Source organism: Vespa velutina, chromosome 18 (genome assembly GCF_912470025.1).
Source record: "Vespa velutina chromosome 18, iVesVel2.1, whole genome shotgun sequence".
NCBI lineage: Eukaryota > Metazoa > Arthropoda > Insecta > Hymenoptera > Vespidae > Vespa > Vespa velutina.
In genome coordinates, this window is record NC_062205.1 from 2,234,019 (window position 1) to 2,239,018 (window position 5,000).

Sequence of the window (5,000 nt, forward strand, 5' to 3'; positions counted from 1 at the left end):
ATTAATGCATCTTTGGCATGTTCATGGGAGAGTCTCTTATTCACTTACTCTCTCTCTCTCTCTCTCTCTTTCTTTCTTTCATACTCTCGTGTGTATGTCTTTCTCTCTCTTATTCGGTCTCTTACAATCTAGCTCGATTCGCCGTGTAAGAGAAATCACGAGGGTAGTTCCGTCGAGTTTACAAGAAGGGTATAGAGACTTACGCCATTTTGTATTATCTTACTGCCGAGGGCGTATCGAAAATCCCCTCTCCTCCTCTTCTACCCTTCTATTTCCCTACCCCTTCCCTTGTCCTCTCTCTCTCTCTGATTTAACTCTTTGTATTAGGAAAATTCATTCGAAAATCTTTATGCATTAAATATAAACGATATTAGTCTTTTCTTCTTACTTTGATTATATTGAGCGCCAACGTAAAACGATGACGATAACGATGACGATAATGACGATGACGACGACGATGACGACGACGATGTTCGCTTTACTTAGACGTCGATTGTTCTCCTTTCGTCTTTGTTTCGTTCAAGAAAAAAATATTTTCCATACAACGATGTGAGTGAATAAGTACTTAAATGGTAGTATATGTTAATAGATATGTATATAGAGTGTACAAAAAGTATGGGACTAAATTTATGAAGATATTCATAATTTATCGTGTCATTTATAATGAAATATTCGGAAATTTCCTTCCTCTGTAAAAATTGCAAAATTCTTTCATTCGTCGAATTAGCCGATTGCCGAGCGAAAATAAATTTCATTCAAAAATGAATGAATGAATGAATGAATGGATGGATGGATGGATGGATGGATGGATGGATGAATGAATGAATGATTGAATGAATGAATGAATGAATGAATGAATGAATTTCTTAGTGTTTTTTTTTCATCGACGAATGAAAATAAATCATAAATATTTTCAAAGGCATATATCTTTTCGAAAAAGCATTTTTTAATCAATAAGTAGTTAGATATGGTATAAGTTTGATTCCCATACTCTTTGAACACCCTCTATATATATATATATACAGATTTTCGGGAACAATTATTTTCTTTGAAAAAAAAAAAAAAAAGAAAAAAGAAGACAATGGATAAAAAATTTTACACACGTCTGTCCGATGAAGTTGATCACATTTATTTTTTTTTCTTTTTATTACTTTTTCTTTTTTTTTTTTTTTTTTTTTCTTTTTTTTTTCTTTTTTTTTTTGATGAAAGTATTATGAATAAGGATTAATAATAAAGAAGAAAATTTCGATTAAATTTCAGGATCTACGTGTACGACGTGTCTTAAAGTACGACGGATATGCTTACAAGTGTAATATCGCCGTTGACGTTTTCAAAATACGAGGTTAAAGGTCGAATAAGGTGAGTGCCATCCCAGTCATCGTTTCTTCTGCTTTCACGTTGATGTAACTTTACGAAAATCTTATGCTACCGTTTGTATTTCGGTACATGAGAAAAATCCGTACATCTCGCGTAAACGTAACGCAACGTGTAGTTAAATAACTGTCCAATAATGAAATATTCGAATAATATTGAAGGAAAAATTTAATTTTACTAGTCGATCCTGAGAAAATTATTTTCCTTCAACTTTTTCTCTTCCTCTCCCTTACCCCCAACACTCACCACCCTCTCGCGCCCTCCTTAATTTCCATCAATTTTTCATCTTCTTGATTTTTATTTATCGTTTTTATTTTTATCTTTTCCTTCTTCCACCTCCACCTTCTTTCTATCTCTTTTTCTTCGTCCTTCTTCGTCTTCTACGTCTCTTCTTCACGTTGGTTGTATCGACGTTACGTCAAGCTTTGCTTCTTCTCTCTTCCTTTTTTCTTCCTTTTTATTTTTTCTTTTCTCTCTCTTTTTTTTCTTTTTTCTTTTTTTTTGCTTTTTTCATCGCAAGGATCCTGCCTTTCTTGCGTTAACGAGATTTCTCTTATTACGCGTTCTACCGAGCTATGTATGTACTTTGTATTATATTTATTTAACGTTCGTCGAGAAAAGAGTTTCGTGCGTTACCGAGAAATAACGTTTATAAGATGAGAAAGAAAGAGAGAGAGAGAGAGAGAGAGAGAGAGAGAGAGAGAGAGAGAGAGATAAAAGTAGATGAAGATAAAGATAAAGATAAAGATAAAGATCAAAATAGAAATAGAGAGAGAGAGAGAGAGAGAGGAAGTTAGTTTTCAAAAGAAGAAAATAATATCAATTGATAATCTCGTAACCATAATCAAAGTGATATTTAATATTGTTGATCGATATGACGATTCGTTTTTTTTTCCTTTCTTTTTTCAATTTTAATTTATTCCATCAAATCTCTCGATAAAATCTCGATAAATTGGATTTATCATCGATAAATTATATCATTGTCAAAAGTAAAAACGGCGTGAATTAGAATGCAAGGATTTTCTTTTTTCTTTTTTTTTTTTTTTTTTTTTTTTCTTGTTTATCTTCCCTTTAAAGATAGTATTAGGTTGGAAACTATGAAACGGGCGTTGAATGATAATAAAAAAAAAAAAAAAAAAAAAAAAAAAGAACTAAACCAAAACGCCCGTTTCATAGTTTCCAATCTAATACTATTATAATAAAATTAACTTTTGACGATATAATAGAACGTCAATGTTAATTCGAAGAAAAATTATTACATTGTAATAATATTATAAAAATAATACTGCCTTAAATAATTATTATTTTCTCGATATGGTGAACAAGATAGAATCGCCCCGTTCTCCATGAAATAGGTAAGATATTTAAACTAGTTTAGAAGCCGTTTAAAGTCTTTCAAACCAAACTGCTTCTCGTAAAGGTAAAGTTCCATTCGCATTAAGGACATACGAATACAAGATATCTTACCAAGAGATTCCAAACGATATCTATCTCTCTCCCTCCCTCCCTCTCTCTTTCTCTCTCTCTCTCTCTCTCTCTCACTCTGGAAAAAGAAGAAGAAGGAGAAGAAGTTATTTCTCAAAAGATAATACAAATTGTTCCTCATTTTCTATTACTACTTACTATTCAAAAGAAAGAGAGAGAGAGAGAGAGAGAGAGAGAGAGAGAGGGAAAATGTGTGTGTTTGAGAGAATAGAATAACATTGATTTATACCGCAATATCAAGTGATGTTAAATTGAAATTGACGTTTTTGCTTTCTCTTTTTGTTTTTCTTTTCTTTACTCTTGATTTTTTGTTTTTCGTATTTTCGATTTAAAGCTCGATCAAATATCTACGAAGAGAGAGAGAGAGAGAGAGAGAGAGAGAGAGAGAGAAAAGAAAAAAGAGAACGTGAAAGCAACGCGCAAGAAATAAGAGCCATTGATCGTTATGATTTACTTTTTACTTAAGAGAATGATTTTGAATCTTTAGAAATAATATGTCGTAAGAAAAAGTTTCATAATAATGATTACAATGTAAATTTGTTAACGTAGGAAAAGCTTTCAACGAATTATATTCGACGTACGTACGTACAATGCATATTTCTAACTTTTATTACGTATGCATGTATGTTACGAATATATATATATATATATATATATATATATATATACGTATATAACTATGGTACATTTCTATATACATACATCTCAAGTAAGTATGTATGCATATATATATATATATATATATATATATATATATATATGTATAAACGAATGAATAATAAATCAATATATTCATTCCGTGACGATATTTAATCCATTGATAAAATGAGCTGATCACGACGGTCGATTATTTGCGAAAGTTTTAATGGCATTAACGATTCCGTTATTCGCGTTAAGTTTTCGATCGATTTTAACCCGACGTACATGAGCTTAAATTTTAATAAACAATCAAATTTTCGTATTTCTATTCGGGTTCTCTGTTAATGCCTCGCTTTAATCAGCTTATTTACTTTCACCGAATGTTATGATATCTTGCTTTACGCGCGCGCGCTCTCTTTCGAACTGATAGATGTTAGAAAATAAATAAATAAAGAAAGAAAAAGAAAAACAAGCAAAGAAACAAAGAAAAGTGAAGAAGCAAAAAAGGAATTAAAAAAAAAAAGAAAAAAACAAAGAGAAAAATTAGAAAGGCAAGAGAATTTAATCGTTCATCGTAATATAATATTATGAATGGCTACGATTAGGAAAGAGATGAAAAATTAAGAAAAAAGAGACAGAGAGAAAGAAAGAAAGAAAAGAAGAAAAAAAAAATGGCGGAGAAATATGTTGATGCGGTTTCGTAGTAAAGAGAGCGAAAGCGAAAGAGAGAGAGAGAGAGAGAGAGAGAGAGAGAGAGAGAGAGAGAGAGAGTGAGAGAGTTTGTCCCTTGGCTCGATACCTTTGTTCCTGTTATTAAGATGACGTCAGGATTGGAACCACTGTTACCTCATTCATTTGACGAATGTAAAAATCGCGTGCGGGAGTTGTGTAAATCGAACCCTCGGATCATACGAGAGAGATATGTATGTATGTACGTACGTATGTATGTATGTATGTATATATGTATGTATGCATGCATGTATGTATGTATATAGGTAGGTAGGTAGCAGGTGGTTAGGTATAAAACTTACGGAAATCGCGTGTTCGACTTGAACGCGCTTCGTTCGTTGAGAATGAATTTAGGCGAACGTTAAGAATTTCGTTTTGTCTTCTTCGTAAACGTGAATTTAATTCACGAATATAAGTGATATTTTAATGAAAAAATTATAGGATATATATATATATATATATATATATATATATATATGTATGTATGTATGTATGTATGTATGTGTGTATGTATAATAAGTAATATCGAAACAAAATATTTTTTTCTTTTCTTGAGAATATTTCTTCAAAAATAATCTCGACTTCTTCGAAAATAATTCGATTCCGAGGAAATCAAAATGAGAAGAAAAAATATAATAGAAATAAAAATGGAGTGAAATGAAAATAGACGTAGAAAAAAGAATAGGGTGAAATGAAAAATCAATGAGGATGTATTTATGGGGAAAAAAGAAGTATACGTATATATTTGATGTGCAAGTATAGCCATTTAAAGT

At 31.2% G+C, this 5,000-nt stretch overlaps 1 long non-coding RNA gene across 1 annotated transcript in view; it reads left to right on the forward strand.

Moving 5' to 3' along the window:
• LOC124955347 overlaps window positions 1-5,000 on the forward strand; it is a 39,296-nt gene that overhangs the window by 7,935 nt on the left and 26,361 nt on the right. The window contains exon 2 of the long non-coding RNA XR_007102845.1: window positions 1,261-1,359. This is a non-coding gene — a long non-coding RNA (uncharacterized LOC124955347). The remainder of the gene's footprint in view (window positions 1-1,260; window positions 1,360-5,000) is intronic.